We start from the raw sequence: 16,751 nt of genomic DNA on the forward strand, positions 1-16,751 counted from the left end.
ATGTCCTTTAGTTTTTCTACAATATGGCCAGGTATAGATGTCTTTTTATTTATGGGGGTTTTTATGTATTAAATATTCCTGTGTGTGTGTGTGTGTGTATATATATATATGTATATATTCATATATATATTTAATATATGTTAGTATGTATATTAATATATATTAGTATATATGTATATATATTTCTCTTTCTTCTCGTTACTTCTCTTTCATATTTTACAGGAAATGGTAACAGGCATAGATGGAGCAAAGTGGCAAGGTATAAGAGTATTTCGGAGCGAAGAGTATGTGGTTACTCCAGCAAAGCCGAGAGGAGGCTTGCGTGGCCCATGCTCACAGAGTGAAGGGGCAGGTGCGAGATGAAGCAGAGACATGGGCGGGGACAGGTTGTTCAGGGTCTGTAGCCAAAAAGCAGTGGGAACCACTGGAGGGTTTACAGCGATGGTGAGAGGATCAGATCTGTGTATGGAGAAACTCTTTTGGCTTTTGGAAGAGAGAATAGAGTGGAAGGAGCCCAGATGAGAGGTCAGGAGACTAATTAAGAGGCTACTGTAGGGGCGCCTGGGTGGCTCAATCGGTTAAGCAGCCGTCTTCGGCTCAGGTCATGATCTCGCGGTCCGTGAGTTCGAGCCCCACGTCGGGCTCTTTGCTGACAGCTCAGAGCCTGGAGCCTGTTTCAGATTCTGTGTCTCCCTCTCTCTGACCCTCCCCTGTTCATGCTCTGTCTCTCCCTGTCTCAAAAATAAATAAAAAAAAAAAGTTAAAAAAAATAATGTTTAAAAAAATAATAATGTTAAAAAAAAAAAAGAAAACATCTGCCACCATTTAAAAAAAAAAAAAAAAAAAAAGAGGCTACTGTAGTGTCCAGGCAAGGAACGCCAGCTTGTCCTAAGGTGCCGGGAGTCGAGATGAAAAGAACAAAGTAGAACCAGAGATATCTAGGAGACAAAACTCAACACAGGTCTGCGTTTTGGAAGTTCTGGCCAGAGGATGAGGACGAAACAGAAATCAAGCTCATGCTATGACACAGAAAGAATATGAGAAGTCATTATTTTCAGACCGTATCCCTAGGGAATCTCAAATCAATAAAAATCTATTTGCCTTAGGGAAGTTATTTATGAGACCGAATTTTCCCTGTGTACCTCACTCTCTGGGCAGCTGTCTCCCCTCTGTTCTCTCCTCGGACCTTTTGTCTCTTGCCCAGACTCCTGTCAACCTCACCATCCACTCATGACCGTGCTAAAAGCAGCCAGGAGGGGAAATGCACATGCCGCCCTCACCACACCTGCTCACTCCCTCATGGTCCATCTTTCCCCCTGTTTCTGCAGATGAACTGTCCACACCAGGACCACGCCCTCCAGCTGTGCCCTGGCTTCTATTCCCTTTGCCCCCTCAAATCCCTTTCTCTCCGCATCGTCATTTTCCCACCCTATCAGAACATTCCCATCAGTATAGAAATACGATGTGATTTTTCTCATTTAAAACAGACCCTCGGAGCCCACATGCCTACCCAGCCACAACTCTACTTCTCTTCTGTTTGCAGTTGTACTTCTCAAGAGAGTTGTCCATGGCCACTGCCTATGGTTTTTCCCTTCCTGTTCTCCCTTGAATACACTTACTAGGCCTCTGCTCCCTACTCCAACCACCACTGGACCTGCCGTCATTAAGGTCAAAAGTGGTAGTCATGTTGCTAAATCCGTGTGGACCGTGGCCAGTGACTGAATGAGTGGCCGGGGGTATAAATGGCTGTCCCTGCCTCAAAGTAGGATGAACTCTGTGTGTAAGCTCCACTTCCAAGCCTCCGGGTGGGACCATACTAGAGCCCATCTCTAGGAAACCACATTGGCGCTTGACCTTCCTCTTGCTCTGTCCCGCTTCCTGTGCTCCCCTTGTCTCAGGCTCACTACGTACACCTCTTGAACCCGGATCCTCCCTCAGGTTCTGCTTCCAGCAGCCCAGTGTAAGACAGTTCCTCTGTGCCTCATCCCCGGATGTCCAGGGAAGGCTTTCCACATCTGTGTCAAATATTAAATGCTCCTACTATAGTAATTAACCTCGGCCAAGATGCTGGTCTATCTCGTGTCTGAAATTTTTAGTTAAGTTCTGCCTAAGTCCTTCTGTCTCCCTGACCTAGTTTTACTCAGATGAGGATATCTTACTATTAAAATTTTAAGTAGCCTCCAGCACTGTTCCCCGTAATTAACACAGATCTGGCACATGGAAGGCATTCAATACATATTTTGAATGAAGGAATTATTTAACTCAACCCTCTGATGGGCTGTACCCATTTGCCTCACAGTGCCCTTATTTTGGTTCGTCTTCTACTTCCTAAGATCTATAGCCTTGAATAGATGCTGGTTTCTGCTTCTTCAGAAGTGGGGCAGAAACCAAAAAGACAAATCTTCTCTTGTTCTGAAAGATAAGCTCCTTGAGAATACGGAAGGGGTTTAGCACAGATGTCTTCTTACAAGTCTTCCGTGGTTGGGAGGAGACTTAATGGCCCTTGATGCCAGCCACTTCTTGTGCTAATCTTTCCATCACGTGATGCGGCCACACAGGCGTGGACCCGACGCGGGCATGCAGTGAGATAATAAATATTAGTGTTCCAAGCCACCAAATTTTGAGGTCATGCCTTACTCAGCACGCATACTAACAGTCTTACAGTGACCTAGTAAGACACTTGCGTCTGCTCTCAGGGAAGCCTTTGGATTTCAGAGATGTAAGATCAGAAGTCATTCTGAACAGAAAGTTCAGGAATGGGAAAGAGCAGAGATCCGAGGGGACACTGATTAAAAACCAAAGTCAGATTGGAAACTAGTTTTAGGCAAACAAGAGCTACTCCAATGTTGATTAAAAAAAAAAAAAAATCAGCCCTGGGGCGCCTGGGTGGTTCAGTCGGTTGAGCATCAGACTTCGGCTCAGGTCATGATCTTGAGGTTCGAGCCCCACGTCGGGCTCTGTGCTGACAGCTCGGAGCCTGGTGCCTGCTTCCCATTCTGTGTCTCCCCCTCTCTCTGCCCCTCCCCCGCTCATGTTCTGTCTCTCTCTCTTTCTGTCAAAAATAAACATTAAAAAAAAAAAAATCAGCCCTTTCATAGTCAAGCGACCTTCATACCACATATTCTAAGTTAAAAAATAACAATGAGATCCTTGTGTTTTGCTTCCCTAGATAAGCACTGTTGTGATTTGTTTGTAGAACCTAAATGTTTTCCTGAACAGACACTGTAACCTTTCAAAAATGCGTATTTCTAATACTCTATAAAATGCCTTCTCCCCCCCCCCCCCCCCCCCCCCCCGCCTTAAGCGTGTACTAACTTTTGACTACAGCTGCATTTTCTCCTATCTGCTAGGGTCAGGATGTCCCATCTTTCCTGTTTGTGTGAAACCCCTCCTTTTTCTGATGACGGGTGGGTGGGGGAGAAGTCTTAGAGGGGTATCGTAGTCTGTGGTCTTTTTTCCCAAAAGGGTATAAAATAAGACGATGAGGGAAATACCCTTAATTGAAATGGATACGTTGATAACATGTCAAGGCACGTTAGAGACTGACACTCTTGAAGTGAAAAAATGAGGAAGTGTGTGGTAATCTTACAAGTAAGCTCAGCTTTATTATTTGTAAGTATAGGGACAAAATAATTTCTTTATATATGGGTCAGGGGTGGTAACAGTATCACAGAAAAACAAATCTCCTTTTTGCAGCCCATCTCGTAGAGCATGACTTCGGGCTGAATTCTGGATGAGATGTTTGGAAATTGTGCAGGACTCAGACCTATCTTCCGTTTGCAAACTGGGTATCCGGCATCCCTGCCTCCTGCCTACTAAATGCCAGTAGCTCCCCTTTAATAGTTGTAGAAATCAGAAAATACTCCCACAAATATTCCACTCTGGAAATCACTGCTCTGTTACTGTCTCTGAAATTCAGCGTCAAGCCCTGCCATTCGTTACATGTGATGAGTCCTTGAGCAAGACTCCCCCCTGAGCTCAGGAAAGGAGAAGACTTACCGAAGTCAATCAGTGCATTGTATTCTCTGATGACAATGGTTGCTTTAGGGTACCTGAGTCACTTGGAGCCTATGACGCCTAAGGGAGTTTTAGCTTACCGTCTTCAGAAGGAGACTCTGGTCTTCCCGGGCCACTTGAATGAGAGGTTGTAGGCTGTGGGGCTGCCAGAGTCATTTTGCACCTTTTGGAGCCCAGTAAAAATCAACCCAGGGGAATGCACGGTGACTCTGGGCTACCTATAGATGGTTCTTTCCATGCAATAACTCCTGCTAGCCTGGAGAAGGAGGACACTATATTTCTACTTTACGGTTGGGTTGGAGGGTGCCTCACAGCGCGGTCCAGGAAGAAGTTGTATATGCAGTCTGTGGTCCCAGTACTTTCATAGACTATTTTTATTGTGCTGCCTTTATCCCCGAGCCAGTTATGTGTCCCCAAGGCTACATCCTGTACCCTTATGGGAGGGAAGGAAAGGCAGGGTGAACACACAGGTGCACAAAAACACTTTCCCAGTCCTAATTATCTTGTTGGTTGTCTGTTTCCCCCCTCTAGAATCTAATGTCCATAAAGGACAAGAATTTTCACTTGTTTTGCTCGCCGCTGTATTCCTGGTGCCTAGCACAGTGCCACAGAGCGAGGAGGGAAAGGTAAGTCTTGGTTTCCTGCTTTTCTGTATTTGCCATCTAAATGGTATTGATATTTACTCATATTCACTCCCTTTCTGTTTTTTAACTTTTTACCGTAGCATATTTCAAGTATCTATAATGCAGAGGAAATATAAATCCTGTAATTCCTGTTTACCTATCTCCACTCTCCCTTTCTGCCCCTCTCACTAGGTTATGTTAAGTAAAATCCCAGAGACTTGCACACACTCCTTGTAGCAACTTCTCTTGTTTCTGGGATACTACTTGTTTATTTCTCTTTTCTTTCTAGCCACCCCTTCTTAGTCTCTGATCTTATGGGGAGCTCTGTCCTTGGATGGCTTGCTGGAGTTGTCTCACCTTGGGGCAGGGACGTGGGTCTTGATTATTTCTCTGCACTCCTGGATGTCATGGAGTCAGGGCTGTTCTGGGGGCGGGGGTCCGGGGAAACATGCACTTGGGCGACGCCGTCTTCAGCGGACGTAGGGTGACTATATGGCTCACAGCGCCCATGACAGTCCACTCCTCGTGCTAGTGTATGCATTACCTTCAGGGACTAGTTCTGGGCACAGCCTCCTCAAGACTTTGCTTGGCCCCTTTTCTTAGAAGTCGTAAGAGGGAGGTTGGTAGGACGTGTCTTTGTCCATTCAGACTGCTACAGCCCAATCCCATAGACTGGGGGCCTAATGCACAGCAGAATTCTATTTCTCACAGTTCTGGAGGCTGGGAGTCCGAGACCAAGGCTCCAGAGGATGTCTGGTTCAGGGACGTGGCCGTCTTCTCGCTGTGCCCCCGTGGTGGGAGGGGCGAGGGAGCTCGGTGAGGTCTCTCTTAGAAGGCACTAATCCTATTCAGCAAGGTGCCACCCTCGCAACCCAATCACCCCTCAAAGGCCTCACGTCCTAACACCATCACACTGAAGGGTGGGTTTCAACATGTGAATTTGGGGGACACAGACTTTCAGTCCGCAGCGGGATCAAACACAGACTCTGCAGCAGATCTCGAAATTGCGAGTGCCAGTCATTGTCTCCTCCTCTGTTACCGGTTCCGGCGGGGCTCTCCGTCAACCCGCACCTCTGCCCGGACAGGTAGCTTGCCTGGTGAAGTGACCTGCATTTCCGAGAGGGTCACGCCTTTGCTCACGGCCCCCTTCTTAGGCTGTGGTTTAGTATACTAAAGGTATACTTACCTTTAATACCTTTAGTATTGGTCATGAGAGCACTGAGAGCCACCCAGTGGATTACGCGGGCACCAAATTTATTCTTCGTAGCGCCCCCCTGTGTCAAAGCAGGGCACTGCCTCTTTATGATCAGGGGCAAGGCTCAATCCCTGTGCCAGGATGATCGCACATCCTGTCTTCTTGCCTGACGGATTTAGGGCATGATGAGATTAAAGTGCCCAGGCGTGGGGCAGCTGGGTGGCTCAGTTAGGCATCTGGTTTTTGGTTTTGGCTCAGGTCATGATCTCGAGGTTCGTGAGTTCGAGCTCCACAACGGGTTCTGCACTGGCGGTGCAGAGCCTGCTTGGGATTCTCTCTCTCTCTCAAAATAAGTAAATACACTTTAAAAGTAAATAAATAAAAGCATGTAAAGTGCCCAGGCGCTTCTGTTCTTGAATATCCCACTTTTCCGGTACATGCTTTCTGTAGAGCTCCTTGGCAAAGGATGATGGGAATCATTACTGTATTTACTTGCCATGGGGACTCCTGAGGACCTGACCTCCCATTAATTAGCGGGTTCTGGGTCAGAAGACTGGCTCAGGGATTGAGATATATTTCATCACTTCTTCCACCTCCAGTGCCAACAGTTCTGGCATTTCAGCCTTACTTAGTGTGGACCATAATTTTCTCCAAAGCTCCAGGAGTCATCCCATCAGCATGACGCAGCCATTTCCTGGGGTCCTTGCCAGGGTGGCCAGCCACATGTTGCAGTACACAGCTCCTGTATAAACCAACTCCCCCCATCCAACCTCTTCTCCCGCCCCTTTTGATCCATCACCCTCAAGATCCAGCCCCGTAAACAGTCTCCAGCTTGGCTGGTCCACGTGGGCTGGACCCTGCAGACCCTTGGGGCTTAGTCCCTCTCCTCCCCCAGTGTGTCCTACCCTATGTTGTCTGCCCCCAACTCCAGGTATCGGTCCCGTGGGAGGGGGGAGTGGGGGTAGATCCTGTGTTGTCTTGCAGTGTGGAGACCTCTCTGCCTCATGTTCCAACAAGGGATGAGTGCAGCCTCAACAGGGAGGACGGGGCCATCTGGATTCCACCCCCCCCCGCCCCCCCCACCCCGCCTCCCGCACGGCTCTGCATGGGGTTTCCAGGTGTAGCCATAAGCATTAACTCTGATGTCTCCATTCAAATCGTAGGGTCCCACTCATCCCAGCAAGGCCCATGGCACTGATTAGCAGATCTACCAGGACTGAGCATTCAGATTATTTGGAGCATTGCTGTCCTCATAATCAGGTCCTGCTCCGGCTATAGGAGACAAGGATCTCTTCAGATTCTACCCTCAAGGCTCTCTAACTTTCACGCCTTGCTTCCTGTGGTGATTCACAGCCTCCCGGGCCTCACAGGGGTGTTCTCTGGCAGGTCAGTGACTCAGCAAAAGCCACTGGTTACATTGTTCTCCTGAGTCTTTCCAAAGCCTGAGTGTTACACCTGCCAGTGCATGCTGCCCTCCTCGCATCCACCCCAGTTCATCACCAGTCAACACCAGTGACCATTGTGCTCCTCTAGAGAGCCAGCCGGTGTCCGGGCTTCACTGCCCACCATGGCTGGGTCTTCATTTCCAGTTGGCAGGTGGATGATCCAGCTCTCCAGTTCGCTTTTAGAGTCTACACCGGGGCCACCAGCCTCTCTTCCTGAACTCCTCTTGGTCCCAAGCCCTACATCCATACTGTGCCTTAACTGCCTGCCCAGCCCCGCATGCTACAGACTCGGGCTTCTGTCCTCCCGTCTCCCTGCTCTGTTATGACAGCCCGTCTGGGAGTGCACATGGGCCACCTTCCTGTGGGTTTCCTACTTTTTGTCTCAGTATCCCATTTTTCTCTCTCCTTCCACCTCCAGAACACGGTCCATCATCGTCACTGCTGCCGAGGATGCTTTTCTCAAGTACAGATCTTTATTCTCGCGGGAACACTTACTGAGCACTTGCAGTGCCCCTGCCTAGATTATTTTCTAGACGTAGCGTGGTGACCAAAACAGATAAAGTCCCCGCTCCCATGGAACTTGACATTTTAGTGGGGGAGAGACAGGCAGTAACCATGAAGAAATGGGGAAGCGAATAGGTAAAAATAAATATTAGTGAGTGATCATTGCTGTGGCAAGGATTAGCAGAGTATAATGGAGTGCTGACATGGCTGCTGTGTAGTAATATCCACCGCCCCACTGAATACCACCACCGGCTTCCCATTGTCCTCTGCGTGTGGTTCAGACTCTGGCTTGGCATGAAAGAATGCTGTGGGGACGAGTCCCCAGCCCCTAGTGAGGATCCAATGGGGGTTCTTCTGGTTCCCTGGGTTCCAGCATTCCTGTGGGAGGCTTTTCCTGGAGGGTGAGGCTGTGTGTCCTGTGTCCCCCCTTCCCCCTCTTCTCTTCCTTCCCTCACCCTCCCGGGATCCCCGGTGCCGGAACAATATTGCTTATGAGCCGAAGCAACAAAAGCCAGCTGCCTCAGCAGGTTTATTCTTATCAGTGACTGAACCCAGACAATTAACAATCCATTTCAGTGGTGACTTTGGCCATTCTTTTTGGGAAATGCTGAATGGGACGTGGCTTTTGGGAGGAGAGATTCTTTTTAAAACAGGGAGATGCCATGCTCGTTTCTACTGACCCCTGTTGTCACCAGGGAGTGGTTTTGTCGCCCTGTATTTAGCATTGGCCCCTCCTAGCCCAGCACCCCTCTCAAATCTGCATCACTGGGGTTATGCTAGGAGCCTGAAAACTAAATGGAACCAGAATGCAACCAAGTATGTTATCAGTGGGCCCCATGTCATGGCTCATGATGCCTGGATGACCCCAGTTCTCACCAGGAACCGTGCCTTCATTTCCCTGCACTCAGGGCTGGTGAGCGCCTACGCAGAAGGGAGCAGAATTTCCCCTTCCCTCAGAAAGGGAAGCTTCTGGCAATCCTACCTGGGCAGGTGCCTACCTTTGCTAGTTTATCAGGGCCCCTAGTCACTAGTCTGCAGACATTGGTGACTGATTCCCTAAATACCCCCGATGTCCAGCCCAGAGCGCGTCTTTTCCTCCAGCCTCCTCTTTCCCCTTTTGTTCCTGCGTTATTTCTCCCTCACCTTTCCTGCAAGGCCCCTTCTCCCTCCCTGCCTTCTCCCTCCCGCAGTCTCTCGTCACTGATCGGCTCCGCCTCCCCCTAGCGGCGGGTCCGGGAAATCACTCGCTGCAGCCTGCTTACCTGCGCTGCGGGTGCAGAGGGCAGAGACCCCAAAGCAGAAACAAGCATGCATCACCCAGCGGAGGTTCATCTGTCATTTTAACCACAACAGACAGCCCCATCGCGAATAGTGAGATGTCTGTCCTTCCTTATGGGATTTCAATACACACGCGAAAACTTACAACTCTATAAATCAGACTTTGTAACATGTACCATAAAGCCTTAGGTATTTTTCTCTTATTATACATAAAGTATAGAGACTCTTTTTAAAAATTTTTAAAAAATGTTTTCATTTATTTTTGAGGGAGAGAAAGAAAGTGTGAGCGGGGAGGGACAGAGGGAGACACAGAATCTGGAGCAGGTTCCAGGCTCTGAGCTGCCAGCACAGAGCCCTGCTGCCCCCCAATTCATGAACGCTGAGATCATGACCTGAACCGAAGCCGAAGCCGGATGTTTCACCTACTGAGCCACCCAAGCGCCCCGAGAACAGACTGAGGGTTGCTGGAGGGGAGGTGGGTGGGGGATGGGCATCAGGGAGGGCACTTGTTGGGATGAGCACTGGGTGTTCATCTGTAAGTGATCAATCACTAAATTCTACTCCTGAAACCAATATTACACTGTATGTTAACTAACTTGGATTTAAGTAAAATTAAAAAAAAAAAAAGTAAATTAAAAATGTATAAAAGTATGATTGATGAAAAGTAAAAAGGTTTAATGTGAATATTTATATCTGAATTGCATTGTTAAACGAAATAGATCCTGTAGGATTGACCTTGGTCATATTGATTGCCCTTTGAGTGGACTTAACCATGCTTTACTGAAAAAACTGGGTAACACTAGACCTTATGTCTGTATATCTGAGGCTGACAAAAGTCTTAAGAAAGACAGGGTGAGCCACATGATCTAAAAAAGGCTAGGAAGACCCTGCTATGCCTGAAAATTTTACCCCGTGTCACTCAGCACGAAATGATAGAATCACCTGGGACTAAAATCAAATGTTCATATTGATGGGCAGATGTCCTTAAAGTCAATTAACTTCTTCTCCTTTGCATGGTTAAACCTCTGACAGACAGACGGACTCCGAGCCCCTGGAAAGTGATGGGAAAACGGTACCATAAGGAGCTGGGTCAGTGCTCACACCACGGGACCCTAAAAGACAGAATGACAAGTCAGGGCTGAGCGTGGGGGCACCTTCTAGGAGGCAGAACAAGAGTGTGAATAGCTTTACCTCCAGCTCCCCCTGGGCACAGCTTCAGAAAGTTGGTATTTCATGAGTCCTTAAGAAAATTTCTCTCCCCCAAATGCCATTGGTGTGGCGCAGGAGCTGAAAGAAAGACCTTCGTTTCTTATTTTAGCTCCCTGTGAACTCCTCAGCCCTCCAAACAGCATGGTGAGGTGGGCGCTCTTATACTACTCGTGGCTCAGATAAACTGAGACACAGAGAAGTTAAGGGACTTGCTCGTTAGAGTCACTTAGCCGGTGGGCAAGAGGGCAGATTCCAGCCCTCAATCTGGCCAGCACTCTTGCGCCCCAGCACGCAGTGGGTCTTCCATTGCAGGGGCGTGTGGCCACACCCAAGCATGAGCTTTTGTGACTGCGGGACATGAAGCCAGATGCCTCAAGTAGGTTGCAGTGGATCTTACCAAGATCTTTTAGGCGACGCTGGCTATGAGTGCTATTAGGTCTGAAAGAAGATGGTTCCGGACTGACGCTTAATTTAGCACACAATTCAATCTTATCCTTCAGGAGTCTAAGCCGGATTCTATACCAATGAGTTGGAATCTGGCTGGCCTCAATTTCTATGGGTTTGCATGGTCCCCCTTACCGATGGGCACCAATTTCATTAATTGCTTTATGGAAAACAAAGACGATAAGATTTCTTTTTATTTTTTTAACTTTTATTTATTTTTGAGAGATAGAGACAGGCAGAGCATGAATGAGGGAGGAGCAGAGAGAGAGGGAGACACAGAATCCCAAGCAGACTCCAGGCTCTGAGATGTCAGCACAGAGCCCGACACAGAGCTCAAACCCACAAACTGTGAGATCATGACCTGAGCCGAAGTTGGACGCTTAAGAGACTGAGCTACCCAGGTGCCCCCACAATAAGATTTATTTAAGCTAGTCTTTTCACGGTGGGATAAGTGTTTCAAAAATGATCAGTTTAAAAATTTGACAGCAGCAGAAGCTGGGAGAACTCATAGTTTGTGGCCTTGACCGTATTTCAGCATGCAGCGTATTATTCTGGTGTGGCCGATGAAAGATGGAGAAAAAAACCATTCTAACGCTGAAACCCAAACTTCCTTTGCACATGCAGGCAATCCATGGAATTAAAACAACAATTAAAAAGAGCTCAAACTCACTCTAGTTATAGTGATTTTTTTATGCTTTTTTTTTTTTTTTGCCCCCAACTGTGATTTTATCTGTTAGCATAAAGCCGAGTGGTTACATGGTTACCAAGGGTAGAAGATCTAATTCCAGATCAACCAGCGAAAGCTGGGGAGATTTAACCACTGACATATGCAAGGCCCAAATAAGATCCATGTTGCTTCGATGATGCAACATCCCCTACCGTATTTCTGAAAATGTGCTCCATTGTCACATCGTGAAAGTAAACATTGGGTTGGTGCCCAGGGATGTTGGTTCTCTGGAAAAAATGATTCCAGCTCCTCTGTTCTCTACAAACAACTTAAGTAAACCTATGAAATGAGACTCTAGCCCTTTCGATTCTGATTACCGGTTCTACTAAGATTTCGTCCATTCGGAATGGATGAGGAGATCAATGATATCTTTGGAAAGACTGTAAGTCCGGACCAGGGGGGGCAGGTCAGTTTTATGTCTTTGAGCTGTAGACGCTTTTTGCTCATGGAGCCAGCTGGTAGACAGAATTGTTCTCCTTAATTCTGGAAGCTGTTCATGAGGAGCATGAGCTGGATACGCTGACAGAGATCAATGTTCTCAGTGGATCGTTCACCGAAAACAGAACCCTGATTTGCCGCCGAGGAGGGTTTTTCTGTTCCTTCAGGGACCAGTTTTCAAGAATGGCTTTAAGGAAGGCGTGAATTGGAAACGAAATCCGAAATCACGGGATAAGTAACATCTTCCCGTATACTTGCCCCTTTGGGCGGATGGTTAGTTTCCGGTCATTTAGCAGGACTGTTAGAACAAATCACCGTATGAAATAAACTCCTCAGACTTCTTAGCTGTGCTCCAGCGCCTCTGCTTAGCACCCCAGGATTAGATTTTTGTCAAAGTTTGAAACAAAGAATAACTAAGATTTGCGTCGCAAAGAGGAAACTAAGGGAGCCGGTATATGATCTTTGTGAATGATCCAGAATAACATTGTGCTTAATATGGTATACGACTGGCATTTTGCATTATGTGTCCACATACAGAAATTCACGTATGTGGCATTTCCCCTTCCAGAAGTAATTAGGGCATTCAGGTAAAACCAATTTTTTTGGTGAACACTTTGTTATATAAAAGAGTTCTCTGTGTTGAGCCACACACTGGGAGACGGTAAATCAGTGGGTCCTTCCAGGGTGTGTTACGTTTGATTACACTGAGATTCCATAATATTTTACCCTTTTCATTTTGTGCTCATACTTTCAGTGGTTTATGAAGTAACAGTCTCTAGATTTCATTCCAAATGGAAAGTTGGCATGAAAACTCTCAATCCAATTATTCCTGTACACATTTTGAAACAAATCATTTTGGCTTTTTTGAAAAAATTTACAGGAGGTGATAAAAATAGGAAATTTCGGGTTTCAGATGTTTTATAGCATTCTTGTAGCATAATAACTGCTTCATTAAAAATAATTTTGCAATACAATGTGAACTTTGTGAGATGTCTAAAACATATTTGCTGGCTTTCCTTTTAAAGCTTTGTTTGCAAGAAAGTTGTATTATTTTATATTTTGTGTTTCATATTATTCTGCTAAGGCTTTGCGAGATATCGAATGACTACCCTTCTCCCTCCCCCCCGCCCCCTGCCCGATGCATGGCCATAAGGAGTAAGGCATCTGGAACGGGGTCCTACTCTTGAGGGGGGAGGGCTCGATTCCCAGCTGGGGTCCCCAACACAGGAGAAGATGCCAGGATTGGTTTCAGTGCTCAGTGCTCGTTTCAATCTCCCGACCTCCACACCATCAGCTCGTGGGACAGGCTGGAGGTAGCTGTGGGAAGCTCTTCTCTAGGGCACTTGAATACGACACAGCTTTTTTGATCAGCCATTAAAGGAGACCGTGAAGGGGAAAGCAAAGCCATCCTTCTCTGCTCCGAATTTGGGAAATGGTTGTTTCACAGACTGAACAGATTTTAGGAGGGTGGAAAGAAATCTCAAACTCACTTGATGCAGATGTACTTTGGCTACTCGAGTCTCCTCTCCGAATTCCCCCTTCCCAACAATGCTCACATCTCTCCAGCGATGGGAAATTAGTCTCCAAAAGCAGGCAACGCCTTCTGCTAGTGAAACAACCCCAGTGTAACAGAGTTCTTCCTGCTATCGATCTGAAATCTGTCTTCCTGTCGTTTCCACCCATTGTTCCCAGTCCCATGCCTCAGACCCAGAGAGAAACAGGCCTGTTTTCCTTTCTTTGACAGCAGTTCAGCTCTCAGAAGGGAGGCAAGGGGCAGAGTGAGAAGGATTCTTGGGCAGGCAGGGTCCTGTTCTCTCTGACCCTCAGTCCCCGCTGGTGCACAACTGCGATTCTAAAACCTGACTTACAGGGTGGTGGTGAAGGTTTGAGAACATGTGTACAAGCACCTGGTACAGCTCCTGACGTAGAGTAGCTACTGAATAACAGATTCTCGTTATTATTACCATTGAAGGCGCCTGGTGATTTCCTTTTCTTTGGGTTACTGGCCTCCGTTCCTCATCTGTCTTTCCCATTTGCAGTTTAGGGTCTCTTCTCGGTCATTCTGGTTTTGCCCAGGACATTTCCATCCTTGGTTAGACATGGTGCTTGCTGCAGAATGGACTGGAAACCCTGCCCAGGCGCCCTGCCACTGGCCACTGATGCCCTACTGATGTTCACAAAAGGCGCTTTCTTCTTCTTTTTTTTTTTTAAGTTTTAAAACATTAATTTATTTATTTCAAGACAGAGAGAGAGGGTGGGCGGGTGGGGGGGGGGGGGAAGAAAGAGAACAAGCAGGGCAGGGGCAGACAGAAGGAGAGACAGAATCCCAAGCAGGCTCTGCGCCATGACCCCCATTTGGGGCTCAAACTCACAAACCGTGGGATCATGACCTGAGCTGAGATTGAGGGCACCTTTTGGGGTGAGCACTGGGTGTTGTATGGAAACCAATTTGACAATAAATTTCATATATTGAAAAAAATGATAATAACAATAACAATAATAATAATAATAATAATAAAGAGTTGGATGCTTAAACCGACTGTGCCACCCAAGGGCCCCTAGGGCACTTAATTCTAACTGGTTCATTCAGAGACCAAGTACCAGCAAATGTCTGTTAGGGAATCACAGGCATTTTGTGGAACAGGAACAATAAAGAGTTGGTAACTGAAATTCACGCTCTCCGATGTTACGCTAATAAACGACAGCATGCCTCTCTTGTGTGTGTCTTTGTGCCAGATTCAGGCACGTTTCTTTTATCTTAACTCACTCCTCACATCCGTCCAGTGATGTGGGTACCGTCTCTGCCCTCCTAAGAGGACGCAAGCAGCTCCGACCCCTCCCTTCCCCCCCCCCCCCCCCCCCCCCCCCCCCGCCGCCAAACTTCTCCCGGTTTCCATCTGCTTCTCTTGACTGTTTCCCCAGTACAGCACGGAGCTCCCCGATCCCGAAAGGGAACCTCGTAAGACAAACAGAATTACCATCTCTTGGTTAAGAGTACTGTAGTTGCAGTTTTCTGTGGACCCTTTTTACATTGCTCTGAGGGAACGCTTTCAAGTCGCTTGAGAAATATTAAAATTAAAGAATGTAGTAGAGCCTCAATCTAGAGTTAAATGCTTAATAGTATGTAAAAAGGAAGCGGTTATAATGGGGAAAAAATACGCCTGTAGCCAATGTTCCCTGTAAAACAGACTCCCAAGCAAGTTCTGAATGTTAGCCTGGAAAAGCCAGGGTGGAGGCATCCAGCTTCTCCTAAAATTCTTCTTCTCATGTTGCCTCTTTTCCAGATCATACGAAAACAAGTACAGTAATGTATTTGGCCTATAGGTGCCAAGCCTTGTATTGTTCACTTCCAGACACTTTTCTTGATTATGTTTGGGAACAAAAGTCTGGCTCTGGTGTGGCGGAGAGAGTGTTGGGTGGAGACAAGAGAAGAGAACAGATCTGGACGCGGGGCACTGCCTCGAGGGAATTCACAGGAGACCCAGGCTTTGCTCGGCCCTGGGCTGGTGTGGGGTGGCCCTTGCGGCCACGAAGCTCTGTCGTCTGGGAGAAGCCCTCGTGCCAGTCAGCGTCCCCGCCAGGAAACCGCTGGCGTTTCCAATTAGGAGGATTCGGGGAGGGTGAATAAGAAGCTGTTTTCAGAGGTGTGGGCATGCTGTTGGAAAGCCCCAACGAGCAGCGCAGTAACCAGCCCAAGTGACACAGCTGTCACCACCCCTGGGCCACAGCGGGGGGGGGGGGGGGGGAGGCGATCACGGAGCGAGGACCACCTGTGGAGGATGCAGAGACACAGGGGCTCCAGGAGACCCCACTGGGAGGGGAGGGCCCCTCCCCGGCCAAGCCTGACAGGACTTCAGAGGACAGAGGAGCCCCCTGCACCGCACACAGGCTAGCCTCTCCTGGCGGGGAGCAAGGTGGGGGTGGGGACAGGCTGTGGGTCCAGAAGGGCAAATGGGCGCTTTCTGCCTCAGCCCTGAGGACCGCAGCGTAATGTGCAGCTAGATGTGTCCCGCTGGGCCATCGGCCTTTCGTTGGGCATTGTGTGGTCTTAACCAAGGTGCTGCTCTTGCTGAATTACGTGCAATGTTCTTTCACCCCTGAGTGGGGAGTTCAAGTGCGCCATGGCCAAAAATTGTTGTTTGTTTTTCGAGGGTGTGGCAGGTTGGAAGACCGGACCATGGCATGAAGGACAAGCACGCCTGATATTTTCTTCTCTTGAATGGGGGTCGGGGGGGGGGGGGCGTGGAAGGCAGCGAGATGGGGCTCAGCACAGCGTTCCTGGAATTGGGCCCGCACATTCCCACACATGGTGTTACTTAAAACTGAATAAGCCAGACTTGGGGTATTGCTCTGTGAATTATTGTCATTGTTTGGGTCAGGCTTTCTGTGTTAGACACTGGAGGGTGGGACATGGGATACACCCTGAAGGAAATAGCTGTGGCTACTCTCCTTGAGATGAGCCAGGGGCTGGGAGACCACCTCTTGGGGACCAGGTGGAAGTTCGGTCTGGAGGCAGAGGGTGGGGGCCACCACGATTCCCACTGAGGGGGATAGTTGTGGTCTCTCCAGGTGGGCGCCCTGGGTGGGGGAGGCTGGGCGGGGAGGCCACAGTCTGGTTCGGATCGGACCGCGCCCCTTCCCGCAATACTGTGACGTCTTTCTACTGGCCGTCAGCCTTCCAGACGCTCCAGCCGCCGGTCACAGTTGCTGCCATCGTGCGGGGGTGGGGAGGGGGACGGTGATCAGCGAGCTGAATCCTTTCTTCAGGATGGTGTAGGGTAGCAGGGGCATTCATTTTTAGGACCTGCAGTATCCAGAAGAGAAAACTCAGCAGCATGTCTGCAGGGAGAGGTCAGGAAGGAGAAGCCATA

This window comes from Acinonyx jubatus, chromosome A1 (genome assembly GCF_027475565.1).
Source record: "Acinonyx jubatus isolate Ajub_Pintada_27869175 chromosome A1, VMU_Ajub_asm_v1.0, whole genome shotgun sequence".
NCBI classification, from domain to species: domain Eukaryota; kingdom Metazoa; phylum Chordata; class Mammalia; order Carnivora; family Felidae; genus Acinonyx; species Acinonyx jubatus.